The following is a 20,074-nucleotide window of genomic DNA, read 5'->3' on the forward strand; positions in this document are numbered from 1 at the left end:
TGCTTTCTTTTCATAGGGACAATGTCCCAGCTTAACATGTTAGTTGGGTTTTCACCTCTTCCTTAGGTATATGTAGCTGTGTAGCAAAAAGAGGAAAAGATCCCAGCTTTCTTTACCTAGCTGTGTGATCAAAGATTACCCACTTAGTCATCCTGAGCCATAGTTTTCTCTTCTATAAATTGAGAGAAATTGTATTTGAACCAGATGATCTATCTGTAAGATTTCTCCAGCCTTGACATTTAATTCTTTGTTTTTGCTCACCAGATCATTGTCCACTGAATTCTAGGAGAAATCTAAGGGCAACATCTCATGACCTGGCAATAAAGAGGATGAATCAGAAAGAAAGAGGAAGTAAGCCAAGGTATCAGTGTAACCCTGAGCAAAATAAAATATGCACTGCACTGGAATGTTTTATGAAGGGAACCATATTGGACATGAAATTCTGACATTTGGTGGAATCAGAATATTGCTCACCCTTTGTGGGCAGGGGTTGAGTAATTCCTGGGAGGGAACATCAGGGAACTTCTAGGGTATTAGAAATGTTACTTGTTTATTTCAGTTGTGGTTGTATAGGAGGGTTTTGTGAAATTCTGTCCATCTCTCACCTCACTTGCGATTTGTATATTTTTCTCTATATATGTTACATTTCAATTTAAAAGTTCACCAAAAAACTCCAACCCAGAATGATAGATAGGTAGATAATAGATAGATAGTTAGATAGATAGATAGATAGATAGATAGATAGATATAGAGAGATGATAGATATATATAGAGAGATGATAGATAGATAGATAGATAGATAGATAGATAGGTATGGCCTTTTCAACAGACAATTATTAAGGAGAATTTAGACATTTTACATAACTAATGACCTGGATAAAAACAAAAGATTTAAAAAGATTATTTATGTGGTAAGAATTGGCAGGGGAGTTCTCAGCTTCATTCCTGAGGAAAAATTATGATGATGAACCTCAAAGTGGTTGAAATTTATACAAGGTAGCTCTTAAACATGGATTCTTCTCTTCTCAATTGTCCTAAGCCTCTCTGAACTCTCTGGTCCATGCGGAGGGTTGGACCTGGGATGCTTCTGGAATTCCCAATAAACCCTTGGACCTATTCTGGTTCTAATCATTCATAGCACCATCTCCACTGTAGTCTTGGGGGTGCTTTCACACAGTCTATTTCTGTAGCTTTTCTGATCTATCAAAAGCATTTAGGGACTCTAAAAGGCCATTTTAAAAGCAAGGGAGGAAGATGTACAAATGGCCCAGGAGAAAGGCTGCATGCCTTTCAGAAGTCCCATGAGTCAAAAAGTACAGCTAGTCTTTTGAAACTATTGTGCAGGCAGGATTTGGGGACTAAGAGCGAGGTATTTGAAGAAGGTGGTTAGATTTCCCACTGTGAGACACTCTGGAAAAAATAGACATTTTAAGCTCAGGGCTGACATCTTACACCTCATCTATTATCCCTAGCAGAGAGAAATCCCTTTTACAAAGTTCCCAGGTACAGAAGCTTATTGTAGCAGTTCCCCCACACCTTTTTTTATTATGAAACTTGGGGTAGTAAAGTGTGCTGATTATATTGATAATCAAACACTAGTTGGTCTGCTTTATGGAGAGATCTGTTCTTTCGTACTCAAACTCATTCATGTTATCTGGTAAGATGCTTCATCCTTCTTCTCATAGTTCATCTTTGGTACTACTGCCTTTAAGATTTATATTGGTTCGATGTTATGCCAGTTGTCTGTGGCTTTGTGACAGACTATTCGAAAACAACCATTTATTTTGCTTTTGAGTCTAAAATTTGGGCAAAGCTTGGCAGGGATGGCTCATCAGCTGGGACAACTTGACTGGAAGCTGGATGCTACACTTTCAAGATGGCCCACTCACATGACAGGCAAGTTGATGCTGGTTGTCTGGTGGGAATTCAACCAGGGCTATAGGTCACAGAACTCTGTTCCATTCCACACGGCCTCTTAACAAGCTTCTTGGGCTTCAGTCTTGGGTGTCCAAGACGGAGTGTCCTAAAAGGACAAGATAGAAGGACATACGATCTAGGTTTGGAAGTCAGGATGTCACTTCTGCCATACACTGTGGTTGAGTTAGTCAAAAGACCCACTCAGATTCAAAAGGAGAAGACATAGACCCCATCTTTTGATGAAGGAATGATAAAGTCCTAAAAGACAAGAGAATGTGGGAGGGGAGATATTGTTGTGGCCATCTTTGGAAAATACAATGTGCCACATATGTTGAAATAGTTGATAACTGAGAGGAGTGACAATGAAACAAATGTGTGTGTATAGACGTGCAGGAAATGTACATGTGGAAGAGAGCCTTTGGTTCCCTTTCCACATACATTCATGAGAGAATTTCAGTGCCAATCATCAGAAGGAGTATGTATTAAAGGACTACTTTTTTTAAGTTATTTATTTATTTTTGAGAGAGAGAGAGAGAGAGAGAGCATGCAGGGGAGGGGTAGAGAAAGAGGATCTCAGGCAGGCTCTGCACTGTCAGTGAGGAACTGGACATGGGGCTGGACATCTGGACATCTCACAAACTGTGAGATCGTGACCCAAGCCAAAATCAAGGGTTGGATGCTTAACCAACTGAGTCACCCAGGCGTCCCTAAAGGACTGCTTCTGATCCTCATTCCACACTCCCTCTTCCTTTTCTCCCCAAGGAACAAGGTATTCCAGAGCCACTTTACTGAAATTCAGACAAGGCTGTTTTTCTCCCTTAAAAGAAACCCTAAGGTGAGATATGTACAATAGGTAGTTGGAACTTGTGCTTTTTGTCTTCATGTGGAAAGAAAACTGAGTGCAGCCTAGATTGGCAGACCCTATCTTCCAAGTTTTCTGTATCTGGATGGGTGAGTTAGGGCCCTATGGATCCCTACATCAGAAGGGGGAGGTGGGGGAGGATTTACCACGTTCTTTAATTCAACCTTATGAATAATAAGCAGATGTTGTTCAGTGCTTTATTTGGCTCCTTGCTATTATTTATCAATTGGTTAAGAACCCAGACCACATAAAGGATGTAATTAGCATCCCTAAACTTCCAAAATCCCTATCACTAAGTGTGATCTATAGCTCAAAATTAATCATTCACTTAAAGGTAATAGAGTTTGGAATCAGCTACAAGGCATAGAGAATACTGCTTGAGCTGGTATCAAAGAGACAGAAGAGCATGTTATGAAGAAGTGTGCAGGTTTTATCAGAGACCTTGAGCAAATCACTCTGTTGGAGCCTTTCTCCTAGCCCCATCCTATCTATTGGCAAGGAGACTCTGGACACCCGCAAGCTGCTGCTACTCTTTCTCAGCGGCTCCAACAGATTCCCTTAGCTGTATGTCCAGAGTTCTAGCCCCACCTGTCATTGGGCTGCAATTTCCCCTGCTCCATAATCTAAGATTGAAGTACCCAGGGATTTCAGCCTGACCTTCTGGGTCCCTTTTACCTGGAATGTTTGGGCATCAAAAATTTTTCCAACTTCACCCACTGAGGCTGTGGCATTTGGGGGAAGTCTTCTCTTTACCTGATTGGGATTGACTCAGTCAGTCAGTCTATAATTATGTATTGAATGCCCACCATGCCAGGCATTGTGTTAGACACTGGGTATAAGATGGTGAATAAAACAGACCCAGACTTTGTCTTCATAGAGTCTAAATATCTAAAGGAGAAAGCATATAATAAGACAGAAACAGACAAAAACCCACAAATAATATATAATTACAAATTGTGGTAGGTGCTTTGAAAGAACTAAACAGGGTACAGAGGGATAAGACCATGTGGGGGGAGGCATCAACTTAAACAGGCCCAGCATCTTGTCTAATTCCAGCTAACATTTTCTTGAGAGCTACATCCCTATTTCTTCTGTGCCCCACACTGAATAAAAACAACAGTGGTACCCCTAAATAATAATAATACTTAACACATATAACACTATGTCCCAGTGATTTGTAAATAATTTTCATGTGCTAACTCATTTAACATGGTGTTGGTTAATGGCCTGGGTTGCACCAAGATTTAAGGTCTGCTATTACCCATATCTCTCAAAATCCATGCATTACTGCCTTGCTCCCCTTCTCTCGTCTCTCATACACCCAGACTCCCTCTCCTCCCCTTCAGCTTCTCCTTGCAACCTGAGATCTGTTTGAATGAAAAATAGAGCAACATATCTGTTTGGTCTATAGTTGTGATGGCTGACCTCTTCTGGGGGCAATGCTTCTGTCAGTGTGTGTGTCCTGCACAAATCTCTCACTCTCTGTTGCCTTCTCCTTACTCGATGTCCCCAGAAATAGTGTGCAGATGCAGCACTGATCTACCCTCACAGGGAGCCAATCCTATCAATATCCAGCTGGAAAGGAAGATAACTATTGCAAAGATATGGGAAATTCAGTTAGGTCTGGAATTTTAAAAATCATACAGGAGAGATAAACTTGGGTGTACTAGTTTTCTAACATATTTTTAGCAGCTAAACACTTTTTAAAGTGAAATGTTATTTGGAAATTCCAATATACAAGACAGTTAAAGAGTGAGTGGGAGATCCAAGGTCTACCCTTCCTATCCTTAGGGGACCTGAGTCAGCCACATGGAACTCTATGGCTCTACAGAACTCAATTTTAAAACACTGCATTCAGCAATAAGGAGCAGTTGTGAGTAATCGAGTAGAGGAGTGACATTTTTTTAAGTGTAGTTTTAGGAAATTAATTTGTCAGTAACATACAGAAATAATTGAATGAGGAAAAATGGAGTTGAAGAGACTCTAACAGATTGTTGCTGATCTTCTGATTTGAGGTGATAATGATAACGTCTTAGCTCTGTATAGTAGTTCTGATAATTAAAAACCCATTGTGTACTCCACAACACTGTCATGTGATATGCAAGAAGACTGTCATTACCTCCATTTTATGATTGAGGAAGGCTCATAGGTAAGGACCATATCAAAATATATAAACTGAGAAACATAGTTCTCAATCTGTAAGATCCTTCTCTTAGCTCCAAAGCAATAGCTTTCAGGTGTGGACCTGAAGGAATGGAACATAAGACAGATACATTTCAATAGGGCAAGAGGAAGAATTGATCTAGAGTGATATTTCCAAAGATGTGTTCTTGGGATATTTACAGGCATATTGGTGGGTGTTATTTGGAGAACCCGGATACATCTTCAAATGAAGCTGGGAAACACAAGGCTCCACTTATGTTTTAAATCCTAGTGCCCTTCAGAGATTTGATAAGCTAATGTGCATGAGCTCTCTCTAACTGGGGCATATAACATAAAGAATCTGCTACTTGGGGCTCTGTCTTTTGAGGGCATCTCAGAGTTTGGCAAGGTTCTACAAAATGAATTTGGGGAAACAGTGGACGAGGCCTGGAGTTGTCAAGCTTTTTCTGTAAAAGGCCTGATAGTAAATACTTTAGGACAGGCAGGCCATATAGTCTCTGGCACAACTACTCAACTCTGCCACTGTAGCAAGATGGTAGCCGTTAACAATAGGCAAGCAAATGGACATGGCTGTGCTCCCTCAGGGATACTGAAGTTTGAATTCATATAATTTTCACATGTCATGAAATATTATTCTTTGAATTGCTTCCAACTGTTTGAAAGGGTGAAATCCATTCTTAGCTCTTGGGCCATACAAAACAGTCAGGGAGCTGGGTTCTAGAACTTAGGGTAGTACTTAGGAAGGACTGACTGTGGGGTGGGGGGCTGGGGTGCATGCAGAAGCAAGCATGGAGTTGTAGACATCTGTGGTTTGGGAAAAAGGATGATGGTGAAGACTGGCCTCACTGCCTTTGGAATTCTGCCTGAGCCTGGCACTGTCAGAAAGTGTAACTTGGCGAGAACTTCAGTTCACCTCAGTTTGTTACAGAGCCTGGACCATTTACCTGTAGCAATAACATTTGGGGTAAATTCACCCTATAACTCTTAGTCAAAAGCAATGACCCAAACAACAGTAACAAGATGTCTCAATGACTCTCTTGTCTGAAGAAATTTTGTTAACCCTTTTTGCCATCTTGCTCCATGAGCCCTAATTTCTTCTGTCAAATCCCCTTCCTAATAGTAGGCAATTATATTTTGGCTCTTTCTTAAAGGTCTTGGGGTTATCGCTCATTTATCCCAAGGCAGTGTTTGAAATGAAGTGAGTCCCTTGTTGTCCGCACTTTCCATTGCTTCCAGTGTAACTGTTGCAAAAACTCAGAAATACTTGAATCAACTTTTTCTCTCATGATTTTCCCACTTATGTCCCATTTGCCAAAGTACAGGCTGAATGGGGTTGAGGATGGAAAAGGCAGGAAAATGTTTTACCCCCTCATCTCTCCTGAATTCACTTTCACTTTTACCCAAACAGGCTAAACGGTATTCTCCCTCAAAGTTCAGTAAGCATTTGTCCTTTTAAAAATGCTGGAGGAGTGTTGGGAGGGGGGAAAGGCTAAATGGGCAAGGGGCATTAAGGAAGACACTTGGGATGAGCACTTGGTGTTATATGCAAGTGATGAATCATAAATTCTATTCTGGAAATCATTATTACATTATATGTTAACTAACTTGGATGTAAATTAAAAAAAATAATAAAATTATTACAAAAGTGGCAAATTATTACAAAAGTGGCAAATGCTCATGCAAAGAGACAGAGGAAAAGAGAGAGAGAAGGTAAAGAAAAGCCACCTAAGGGGTGCCTGGGTGGCTCATTCGGTTAAGCATCTGACTCTTGATCTTGGCTCAGGTCATGATCTCACAGTTCGTGAGTTTGAGCTCCTCATTGGGGACTGCACTCACAGTGCAGAGCCTGCTTGGGATTCTTTCTTCCCTCTCTCTCTTCCCCTACCGAGCTTGCTCTCTCTCTCTCTCTTTCAAAGTAAATAAATAAACGTTAAAAAAAATTAACAAAAGCCGGCTTAGCCCACTGCCTGGAGATAATAGCAGCTGGTACGTTGTTCTTTATCTTTAAAGTTTTTAATGCACATTTAATTTTAAAAAATGAAAGAGTCCATTCTGTACATACTCCTTCAAAGTAGAATTTTTTTTCCACTAAACATAGCAATTTTCCGGTGATGCATTTTAGCCTAAATCAATACTTCTCAAAGTTTCTTCCATAGAGCACTATTTCCATGAGTAGTTATTACACAGCTGGAAAAAAATGAGAGGAAGGTTATGATCATACATATTTGGGAACTGAGAAGTGCTGGGTCAAATACATTTAAACAGGCTTCTTTATCTCAGGGTTTCCAAGTATCTTTCATATGCTGGTGGGTGTTATAAATCCTCAGATGAGGACTAGAGTATATAGTACTTCCCAACTTGTTGAACTACAAAACTCTTTTCTCCTCTAAGAATCTCATTCCTCCACACAGTCTGGGAAATGCTGGCCAAAATCATTAGGAGCTGAAATCAAACTTTCTCATTTCTCACAGCTATATATTTGGAGTTATTTTTATATAGTATTATGAGATCTTACAGCTATATATTTGGAATTATTTTTATATAGTATTATGAGATCTTTGGGCAAAATGGTGGACAAGACAAACTTCAGAAGGCTGGCTGTTCCCAGCCACCTTCTGAAACACTTCTTTCAAGTCCATGGTAGTCAAAGCCAATTAGCTCAGGGGAGAGAATCTGACTCTAAAAGAGCCCATCTACAAAGCATAGTGATCACCTGAAGCAACCAGATTTGGAAAGCTAAGCTGTGATTCAGAGAGTCAGCGAGTTGATGATAGGAATGGATCCATGGAGCAAAATGAAGGTAGACAGAGTAGCAGAGTCACACAAGCAGATTTATGCTAGGGTAACATACAGGAAGCCATTTTTGGAAACTCCCTGGGACCTAAATGACCTCCATGGCCCCACCCCACAAGTTCCCATTGACATGTCACCATGAGGCTTAGCAGTCCCTGAGTGAGGCTAGCCAGAGAGTTGAAATTTTTGCTTTGCTCACATCCACAGGGTTTTTTTCACAATGGGCAATCTGGGGCAATAAGGAGCACAACTGTCACTTACCATAATAGCCCAGGTTACACAGCTGGAAAACATAGCTGGAAAAATGGGGACTGTTCTCCCTCCTTACTGCTCCCTTAACAATAATGATAATACAATATAATAAAAATAATAGAACACCTGTCCCATTTGCTCAGGAGGGAAAGGGGATGTCTCCTGATATCTGCATCTTTTAAGCTTCAAGTGACTTGGGCATTATTCTCGAGCTTCAGATCTTTTGCCCATCAATCGCAATAGGTGAATGGGCTTCAGTATCTTCATGAATCTTCTGATAGCATATGTAAAATTTTTTGTCTATGTATATTTTTCTGGGGTGAAGTACTATTCATAAATTTCTTTAGGCCCTCAAAGTTATCTGCGACTCAAAAATGATTGCAGTTAGAAAGGAAAATCTAGGCTTGTTTGTTTTTGATCCATTAGCTCTTTCTATAGATCAAATATCTTGACTCTCTATATTAAAATATTAGGAATTTCTTATAATTTCTCTGAATCCATTCTGCATAACTTTATTTTCCTTGGATCTCTCCCAGCTTGACATTACTACTTTCATCTTAAAAGAAGGGGAAAATGTCTCTATCTAATGTATAAGTAAACACACTGAAAAAATGTACAGAGTCACAGTCTTATTTTATGTTGTAAAGTGACGTCTTTTTCTGGCCTTGTCGTGTCTCATGCCAAGGCTTTCAAGTTGAAAGTACATCCACCTTTAAACAATCTGCCTCTCTGTGACTGATCTGTCTCCTCCCCTCTTGCTCAGGTATAAATTCTCTTGCTTGCTCTCTGTCACCCACAAATATAGTTCCAAATTCCAGGGAATGTAGGAAGGAAAGGGGAGAGCTAGTGAAGTCACTCTGATAATGAATAAAAGAATGAAAATCCTTGAAGATGCGAAAACCCTGCACAAGCTAAAAACTAAAACTGATAGTGTTGAAATATACCCCCATTAGGAGAAAGGAGAGCCAGTGAGGTCAGTTTTATTTTAATGAATACTAGAATAAAAATCCTTGAAAATGTCAAAAAAACATGAAAGCTGAAAAATAAAACACTCTCTCATGAATGTGTTAAAATCTACCCGTAAAAGTAGACATTTTTAATTGAAAAATTTTTTTGGCTTTGCAATAATGATTTCATATGCTGAGAGAGCAAAGCAGGCTAAGAAGGTTATGACCTCAATTTAATGGACAGTGAAACATGGAGTCGGTGTTGCTTGTGGATACTTAGTAAGATGGCAGCCCAGCAGGGTCTGGGACTCTGAGTGTCCCTCTCTCAAGCCTGTGGTTAGATCAATGACCCAGGCACTTTTCATGCTTGTGTCCATCAGAGGAAGATCAGATAGCAGTAGAGTAAGAGATTTGAGATGAATCATCAACTAAAAGGAAAAGGGCACACAAGAGCTCTTGGTCTCACAAGTTGGTCCCTGTCGAATAGTCTAGAAATATAAATACTTGTAAAGCTTTCAAGTGATAGTTTCCAAACATTACTTTTATTTCTCTCCTTTTGGATTGAAGACAGTGATAATTTTAATTTTTAAAAAGACTTCCACGTTCTAGGGATGTCTGGGTGGCTCAGTCAGCTAAGTGTTTGACTCTTGATTTCGGCTCAGATCATGATCTCATGGTTTGTGGGTTTGAACCCTGGGTCGGGCTCTGTGCTGACAGTGTGGAGCCTGCTTAGGATTCTCTCTTTCCCTCTCTCTGCCCCTCCCCTCTACTTGTACTCTCTCTCTCTCTCTTTCTCAAAATAAATAAAATTAAAATTAATTAATAAATAAAAAGATTTCTATGATCTAATTCTTGCCTTATTAAGTCTTACTTGGAAATGTAATCACTTTGTTTAGTAAACAGATATTTTCAAGGATTAAAAGTGGGTAGGAGTTCAACTTAAAAAAAAACACATAGAAATACTACAACGGATTTATTGTTAAATTCCCTTGACAATGTGTAGGGCAAAGATAATCTTGTGAAGAAACCTAAAATATGCTATTCCCATTTTTTGTTCTTTTTAAAAGTTTTGAAATGTAACAAACATACTGAAATGTGCCTAAAATGTCATGGGTTTGTGGTATTCCATTGTGAGACTATGCCACAGTTTGTTTATCCCTTTTGCTGTAAATTGACTGGGTTATTTCCACAAAGGCTATTATAAGGAATGCTGCTGTGAACATTCTTACATTCTTGTGGGGCACGTAAGCATGTGTTTCTGTAGGGTCTATACCTAGGAGTGGAATTGCTGGGTCATTAAGGTATGTGTATCTTTACCTCTATTAAACACTGCCAAACTTTTTCCAAAGCAGTTATACCATGCTTAGACTTTTCTATTTTTAATTATTATAATGGTGTACCCAAGTCACATGGTTAAGGACTGCACCTGGTTTTCCTGGCAAGAATAGGTTGGTAAATTGGTTTGGAAACAATTCTTTTTGCCAATTCTTGTTTTCCTTGATTAAATTTCCCCCAGTGATACACTACTTCAGACATTATTTCTCTTGCCTTTGCCATGATAATACAGTCATTTTTTATCAACCTCTGACCTGTATCAATATAGCTATATGCAAGTTGGGATTAGGGGACTGAGAAGAAAGCCAATATCAGGGAAATAATTTGCATAGGAATAATTTCCCTTGGGCCTAAAGCATCTATATTAAAGCTTTCTGTGATGTGTAGTACAATCTGGGTTTTTTTATTCTTTTTTTTAAGGCTATTTATGTGATGCCAATGTAACAGAATGACTTAACACTGTTAAATGCCAAACTGGGATTTCAAATACCAATGTTTTCTTCTTTAAAGTTGGATCCCTCCAGGATATTATGAAGATGCAAGCATCTTCACAGCAGTCTGTCACCTTGTGGCTCCAGAAATTGAGAGCTCATCATGTTCATGGATCAGCACCATTTTTACTTATTAATATTTTTAGTGTCTGCCTATAAATCAGGCTCAAAGTAAAGGGCTTTTAAAAATAGCCTTCTCAGTCTATTCAGGCTCAATACACTCTGCTAAAAGGAATTGTTGATATCAGCATCTTCCTCTTTTTCCTTCCCCCTTTCTGGCCTCTCGCTGGATATGGGATGTACCTGTGTTTGATCCAAGTCAACCAAGTTCTCCAAAGATTTACCATTGCTTGCCTTTGCTTCTCCAAAACTCTTGTGGTGGCCATTATCTTATTCTTTCATCCAAAGAGAGGTTCTAATAATTCAAAGTTAGGTGCCAGAGTCTGGCCTGTGGCTCTGTTTTAGTCCAGCTTACCTAGCACTGGACAACAAAGAGATCTCACATTAAGTGAAGTAAATCATTTGCCTGCTTAAAGGGAAAGCAAAGATGGTCTGGACAGTGACTATTGTGACAATTGTATAGTATTAAGGATTTAGGAGGACACACACACCAATATATTTTGGAAATTTGTCATTTATATTATATGAAATTAATGATACCGTCCCTGACCTTAAGGAGATTGAAATACAATTCAGGAGATTATACATATATATGGCAATAATTAAAGAGCAAGTGCTGGGTACAGCACAGTATAACAGGACTTTGGGATTCAGATGAGGACTAACACCACAAAGTTAGGGACTGAAGTTGGACCAGAAGAGGGTTTGAAAGACATTGGACAGGCAGGGAAAGAGCACTGTAGGGAAAAGTACCCATGAGCTATGATGATGGCATGTGAAAAAAGGCAGAGAGGCTGGACTGATATGGCTGAATCATGTTTGGGAGAAATGATGCTGGCTACCTAGGTGTGGAAACCTATCCATGGGGAATTTACATGGCAGGCAGAGAAGTGGCAAGGAGATGCCACTGAGTATTCTATACTTGACAGATTAATGACAGGAGTGACTTCTAGAAAGATGAACCTAGGAGCACCTGTGTGGCTGTTGGCTGAGCTCTGACTTCAACTCAGGTCACAACCTCACGGTTCATGAATTTGACCCACACGTCAGGCTTTGCCCTGACAGTGCTGAGTCTGCTTCGGATTCTGTGTCTCCCTCTCTGCCCCTTCCCCACTCGTGTGTGCGCTTGGGCGTGAGCTCTCCCTCTCTCTCTCAACAATAAACAAACATTTTAAAATTTTTTGAAAAAGAAAGATTAACCCATTACAATTAATATCAGAGGATGGACAGACAGAGAAAATATTCTGGCCTCATTGAAAGAGAACTAGTTAAAGACTTACATTGCCACATGCAGTTGAGCAGATGGTACATCATGATATAAATGGCACCCAGTAGAGCTGTGCATGTACAACCTGAAAGATGTTTTGTTTAGGGACAGAGAAGACTGGGAGAGTAAAGAGCCATCTCATCTGCCATGAGAATCACAGTATTTGAATTTTGTAAAATGCCCCCACAAATCAACAAAACCATATATGTACATTAGAACTTAGACTATATATACATTGACATTAACATCTTAAAAATATATTGTTTGACTTCATATGAGCACTTGTATAAGAATGTTCATAGAAGCACTACTCACAGTAGCCCAGGACTGGAGACAATGCAAAAACCCATCATCAGGTGAATGAATGACAAACTGGAGTACATCCATGCAATGGAACAATACCCTGCAACAAAGAGGAATGAATGAGTCATACATGCAACTACCTCGATTTATTTCACAGGCCATATGTTAAACGAGAGAAGCCATGCCAAAAGAGAACACAATGTGTATGTAATTTCATTCATGTAAAAAGAAAATGTATACCAATCTATAGACAGAAAGCAAATCACAAGTGACCTGGAGGACAGAGGTATATCTAAGGAGGGACGGCAAAGGTACATAAAACTTTGGGGAGTGATGGAAAAGGTCTTCATAGTAATTGTGGTGGTTTCAGGAGTGCATCTCTTAAAAATTCATTGAATTATACACTTTAAATATCTGCAAATTACTGTAAATAAATCATAGCACGATGAAGTCAATTAAAGGGAGAGGCCAAAATTGCAATTTCTCTTAAAAATTATATTCTGTTATAATTACTAATTTGTGGTGACTTCTTAGTTTTTAATCCTTCAGTGTATTTTTAAAAGATTTCCACATTCTAGTTCTTGCCTATTAACAACTTTTGCTTGGGAGTGTAATCTAATTACTTTGGAGAACAGAAGAAAACAGGTATTAGTATGAATCAGGAAATCAAAAGCAACTGAATTATAAGAACTAAAAATTATTTTCCCATTCATATTACCTGATTTTGTATTTTAAAATGCAAATACATTCAGTAACCTCGTTAAGAATTTATTGTTATTACTTCATCTGATGGTTTCCTGATATCATAGAAAGTCAAACTGAATTGATAAACTGGATCATTTCCCAGTTTTTCTCTTATTAGGTATTTGCTGAGTCCGCAGAAAAATCAGTCACGGTTTAGCTCCAATGAATAAAATGACAGCTTGTGTCACATTTGTCGTAGGAACCAGGCAAACTGAAGAATGGCAGGCAAACTTTAAAGTTCCTCCTTCATATGGGGTGGGAACAGCTTTCTTTCTTCATGATAATCTTTTCTTTTTCTCTGCTGGAAGATGAACCAATTACAGTCATAGCTCAACGGGAAGGGGTTCTGACATCTTTGATTACAAAGATATTAATAACCATTCTGCCAGTGATTCTTTGTGGTTTGGTTATATCAATTATTAATTTGTAAAGTGTGAGTCTGTTATTCCTTACTGAAATGCTGGCTGCACAGACTGGTACACAGTGGAGCAGCGGAGGAGGGTGGTGGCTAAGAAAGGGGCTGTCACTTCAGCATTATAAATACGTTAGACCCTTGTTTGAAAAAACTGCCACTTGGAAAGTGTTTCACTTTCATACATTCAGCTGGTGCCATCCACGACCTAAGACTTATACCTTTAAAACCTACTATTTGTAGCATCCATTACAATGCATTTAGAGCAGTGGTTCTCAACATTAGCCGCACTTGTGAATCACCTGAGGAGATTTTTAAAAAATATTAAGGCTGAGCCCCAACCCCCAGAGATTCTGACTTAATTGGTCTGGGATGAGGCCCAGGCAAAGATATTTTTGAAAGCACTTCAGGTGTTTCAAATCTGCAGCCAACATAGAGCACTACTGATTTAGAAGCAGGACAGTGCTTTTTAAGTCCTCTAAATAAGTGCAATATATGGAAGTTTTTATAGTCCACATTAATTCTAAAAGGCTTTGAAATGGGTTCCAGAAATATTTTCATCCAAGGATTTTTTTAACTCTGAAAATTATAATTAAATAAAAGGAAATTTAAAATACCGTTTTTTTCCCATTGGCAAAAATGTAAAAGATTGATGACATCCAGTGATGATGAGAATGCATGGAAATGGTAAGGCTGATACAACACACATAGGAGTGAAAATTGGTGCCAGTTTCCTGGAGGGCAATTTAGCACCATCTATCAAAATGTTCATGTCTCGTACCAATTAATCTAGCAATTTCTGCTAGAAGTTTACTTGCAACATTTCACCAAGATATAGGTTTAGGAATATTCACTGCAAAAAATTGTTAATAGTGAAAAACTAGAGAAAACCAAGCGCCCATCATTCAGAGAATAGGTTAAGTAAATTCTGGTATATTAATAATATGGAATACTATGGATACATTTAAAAAGAAGTGCTCCCTCTATATGTGCTGATGCTTAAAGATGTCCAAGATATATACTAGATGAAATATTAGAGATATTATTATAATATTATGTATTCAATGTATAGATATATTATGAGGTGAAAAAAAGATACAGAAAATTACATAGGATATGATCTCTTGTGTGTAAATTTAAATAAATATAACTTTACTTTTAAAATGTTTATTTATTTTTTTAAGTTTTTCTTTTAATTCCAGGTAGTTAACATACAGTGTTATATTAGTTTCAGGGGTACAATATAGTAATTCAACAGTTCCATACATGGCCCAGGGTTCATCACAAGGAGTGCACTCATTAATCCCCATCACCTATTTCACCCATCACCCCACCCATCTCCCTCTGGTAACTGTCAGATTATTCTCTATAAGAGTCTGTTTCTTGGTTTGTCTCTCTCTCTTATTTTTTTTTCCCTTTGTTTGTTTTGCTTCTTAATTTCCACATATGAGTGAGATCATATGGTATTTTGCTTAGCATTATATGCTCGAGCTCCACCCATGTCATTGCAAAAGGCAAGATTTCATTCTTTCTTATGGCTGAATAATACTCCATTAAATATATCACATTTTTTTAAAATTTTTTTTAACGTTTATTTATTTTTGAGACAGAGAGAGACAGAGCACGAACAGGGGAGGGTCAGAGAGAGAGGGAAACACAGAATCTGAAACAGGCTCCAGGCTCTGAGCAGTCAGCACAGAGCCCGACGCGGGGCTGGAACTCACATACTGCGAGATCGTGACCTGAGCCGAAGTAGGACGCTTAACCGACTGAGCCACCCAGGCGCCCCTATCACATCTTCTTTATCCACTCCTCAGTCGATAGACACTTGGGCTGCTTCCATGTCTTGGCTATTATAAATATGCTTCCATAAACATATGGATGCATGTAGCCCCTTTGAATTAGTGTTCGTGTATTCTTTGCATAAATACCCAGTAGTTCGATTGTTGGATCATAAGTTACTTCTATTTTTAAGGAAAATTCTTCTTTTGAGGAATCTCCATACTGTTTTCCAGAGTGGCTACACCAGTTTGCATTCCCACCAACAGTGCAAAAGGCTTTCCCTTTCTTCACATTCTTACCAACATCTGTTGTTTCCTGTGTTATTAATTTTAGCCATTCTGACAGGTATGAGGTGATATCTCATTGTACTTTCATTCGTATTTCCCTGATGATAAGTGATGTTGAGCATCTCTTTATGTGTCTATTGGCCATCTGGATGTCTTCTTTGATTAAATATCTGTTCATGTCTTCTACCTATTTTTAATCGGATTATTTCTTTTTGAGTGTTGAGTTTTGTAAGTTCTTTATATATTTTGGATATTAGCCCTTTATTGCATATGCCATTTGCAAATATCTTCTCCCGTTCTATAGGTTGCCTTTTAGTTTTGTCTTTTCCTTCACTGTGCAGAGCTTTTTGTTTTAATGTAGTCCCAGTAGTTTATTTTTGCTTTTGTTTCCCTTGCCTCAGGAGACATAACCAGAAAGAAGATGCTACAGTCAATGTTAAAGAAGTTACTGTGTTCTCTTCTAGGACTTTTATGGTTTCAGGTCTCACCTAAATAAATGCTTACAGATGTATGGTTTTTCCTTGAAGGAAATGTGGTTTCTTTGAGAAATTTGACTTTAGGATAAGTGGGAAATTTTATTTTTCTTTTATACCTTTCTGTATGTTTGAATTTTCTAACCAATTACATATATTAGAGTAATATATATATTATATATATTAGAGTATATATATAATATATATAATATATATAATATATATAATATAGTTATATAGTTATATTACATATTACACATCACTGGAGTTATCTGGGTGGTGAGATAGTGTCCTACTTTTTTTTCTTTATAATATAAACTTTGTAACCAGGAATAAAGGTTAGAAAAATAAAAATATGAGTAATTTGGAGTACAAAATACACATCTTAAGATCTCTGCAGCTGCTGACATGTGACCACACATTTGGCTCTGATATTTCTAATAGCCAATAAAATAAATAAAAAATACCACCAAATCAATTATATGATTCATGTCTGCAAGATAACAATGTATCTGTGAGGGAAGCCCAGGAATTCATGAAGATTTGTTGCAGTTTTTGGGGTGGATCTCCAAAAGGAGAATACTATGTGGGATAACAGGGATACCTTTAACAGCTATTCATGAAAAGTTTGGAAATTTGGATCTATTTTATGGAAGAGAAAACAATAACAGGAGCTCAGTTACTGGCCCTTTCTGCTAAGACAGTAGTGTTCTTAGCTGCAACAAATGACCTCTTCAGCTAATGTTGCTACTGATCACAGACATCATAGATCGCTTTGGCAATGCTGAGCTGTAGTGCCAGACTACCACCTTACTGCCCTCAGAAGCCAGACAGCTACTGCCACCCTCCCCAGAAAACAGATCCCCTTTGTTCTCTTATAAACCAAAGTCTCCTGCATGACTTTTGATTGATGAAGTTGAAGTCATGTGACTGTACTGTACCTGCAAAGAAAGTTGGGAAAATGGGACCCATCTTATGATATGGCAGGTTTTCCCCAGTATGAGGGCAGGATATTCACAAGATCTGGGCCGATCAGAAAAAGGGCAGATGCCCACCAAGATTCCAAAGCAGATCCATGATGAGGGTCAAACAGCATTCAGTATCTATGACTCTGCTTTGCATTATATTTCTTGCTTTGTTACCAGGAAATTCTACTTACACTTTGTCTTAACTGAAATATCTTTATCGGTTCCAGCACAGATCATACAAACATGTAAACTAATATGAGCTAAAGGTTTGAATACGCCTTCTTCTTATAGTCCCAGATGCTGATATAGGCTTTTAAACAAATGAAAACTGAAATTAAAATTCAACATGTAATGAAATCTGGAAATAGACCAAACACCTTTCAAGTGGGGAATGGATAAACAAACTATGGTACAATATACAATGGTATTTGGAAATGAGCTACTTATATATGCATTACTGTGGAAGAACCTCAAAAACATAATGCTAGATGAAGTAAGCCAGAATGAAAAGGCTGCCTACTGTGTGATTCCATTTATGACATTCTTACAAAAGCACACCTAGAAGGACAGAGATCAGATTGGTGATTGTGGGTGGATTGAGGAGGGTAGAAGGACTTGACTACAAAGGGGTACGGGGGAATTGCAGGGAAGACTGAACTGCACGGTTCACTGCCTTGATTGTTCCGGTGGTTACATGCCTGTAAACATTTGCCAGATCAATCAGGACTATACACCTAAAAGGGTGAATCTTACTGCATATAAGTTATACCTTATTTTTTTTAATGGGGGGGGGGGATCACTTTTTCAACCATATTTACTGATCACCTCCTATGAGCCAGATACTCTCAACTTTTTTAAATGTTTTATTGATTTTTGAGAGAGAAAGACACAGAGTGTGAGCGGGGGAGGGGCGAAGAGGGAGACACAGAATCTGAAGTAGGCTCCAGGCTCCAAGCTGTCAGCACAGAGACCGATGTGGGGCTTGAACCCATGAACCATGAGATTGTGACCTGAGCCAAAGTTGGACGCTCAACCGACTGAGCCACCCAGGCAACCCACTATGTGCTAGATACTCTTAAATGACCATATAGTTAAGCGAACGAATCCCAATGTATATAATGTATTACAAATAATCTAAATTACTCTCCCAATTCCTTAAACTTGATTTGCAGCCAAGAGCAATGTATGAAGAACTTTAGCAGTGACGGGAAATGGTGGCAAGTAGTGTCTTTAATCCATAACTGACAAAACTACTGAAGTCTGGTGTGAAGACATATTGCAGCCAATGGATTTGACACCCGCCAAGCACAAATTTAGAAAATGATTTTTAGGTGATAATTGGCTGTGTGAAATTCACATTTTGGTGCACAGAGGCCTGGAATTTCTGTGGAAAGAACTGGGGAAGAAAAATGGTGAGGGAGGTTTTGTTTGGGCAGCCTGGGGTAATAAGGTAGAGAAAGCAGAGCGTTGGCAGAGGAGGTCTGTAGATGTTATTAGTCCTCCTCCTGATGTGGGCAGGGTCGGTTTGCTTTTTGGACTCTGTTTCCTTATCCATAAAATGAATGAATTAGAAAAGCAGGACAAATACTAACTGTACAATATAGCGCTCTTCCACCAATCACCTGTGACGTGGGGCAAGTTGGCTCTTGGGCTTTACTTTCTTATTATATTAAAAGAGAAGTTTAATGGTTGCAGAACAATGTTAATACTACTGAACTACAGGGGCGACTGAGTGGCTCAGTCGGTTAAGCGTCAGACTTCAGCTTAGGTCATGATCTCATGGTTGATGAGTTTGAGCCCCGCATCCAGCTCTGTGCTGACAGCGCAGAGCCTGGAGCCTGCTTCAGATTCTGTGTCTCCCTCTGTCTCTGCCCCTCCCCTGCTTGTGCTTTGTCTCTCAAAAAAAAAAAAAAAAAAAAAGAATAAACGTTAAAAAAATTTAAAAAATACTATTGAACTATGTCCTTACGATGGTTAAGATAGTCAATTTTATGTTACATATATATTTTACTGCAATAAAAATATATTTTTCAGTTGGAAAGCAGATTTAGACAAAATGACCTTTTGGGTATTGCAGTTTGATATTTCCTCTTTATTTTGGGTCCAAATTCCTTAACAAAGTCATCTATGGGATGTGCAGACCCTGGGCAAATGTTTTTTATGGGGCCCTTGTCTATATAAACAGTTTGAATCACTGAGAATCAGCTGGTCAGCACCAGCCTGGCAGCCCAGTCTCATGTGATCCCACAGAAGAAATACTGTCCCTGCCAGCAGGAGCAATCTGCTTGTCAGACTGTCATTCTGAAACTAGGGCCTGGCCTTGGGGCCCCAAGATAATCCCAGAGTATGAATCCTGTGGCTTCTGGTCAACCTCACACATGGGGTAGAAGATGAAGAACACTCTGAAGGAGAGAAACAGAGTTTGTGCAGCTCCCACTCTGGCCTCTGGGCCCCACCCAAATGGCACTCTCATACCCATCTGGTCTGAAACACCAGAGCAGGACTTAGATAATTTTGAAGAAAGCCCTCCAAAGCACAGAGTCCCTGAGGCAGGAGCCCAAGCAGGGGGCAGGGCAAATGCGATGGGGGTGGAAGTGCTTGAATGAATTTGCCCATGCCTAAGGCCACTATAACAGGTACTTCTTAATTTGGCTTATAAACCTTGTCTGATCTGTCCCAGATGTGCTGGGTGATTTTCATCCTCAGACCAAAGCACCCACATATAGTTTCTCTACTCAGAACACAGATTTCTGCCCTCGGAGAATCTTACAGAGGTGTCTGGGGGTTTTCCTGGTAGCTCATTTGCCATGATATGGTGAGCATGTCTTCTATGGGCACATGAAATTAGAAAAAATTTTGTTAAGACAGCACAACGCTTCAAGGGTTAGACCATGCCATTGCCCTAGGGAGCATGAAACATGGGATATTCTGCTTTCTTACACTAAATCCTAAGACTGT

At 39.0% G+C, this 20,074-nt stretch overlaps 1 protein-coding gene across 2 annotated transcripts in view; it reads left to right on the forward strand.

The window, feature by feature from the left end:
• Positions 1-283: 283 nt before the first annotated feature.
• The window catches only part of TMEM108 (transmembrane protein 108), a 403,151-nt gene continuing 383,360 nt past the window's right edge, over positions 284-20,074 (forward strand). For both annotated transcript variants that reach the window (XM_058729916.1, XM_058729917.1), the window contains exon 1: positions 284-361. The gene's annotated coding sequence lies outside the window, so the exon portion shown is untranslated. The remainder of the gene's footprint in view (positions 362-20,074) is intronic.

Source organism: Neofelis nebulosa, chromosome 5 (genome assembly GCF_028018385.1).
Source record: "Neofelis nebulosa isolate mNeoNeb1 chromosome 5, mNeoNeb1.pri, whole genome shotgun sequence".
Taxonomy (NCBI): domain Eukaryota; kingdom Metazoa; phylum Chordata; class Mammalia; order Carnivora; family Felidae; genus Neofelis; species Neofelis nebulosa.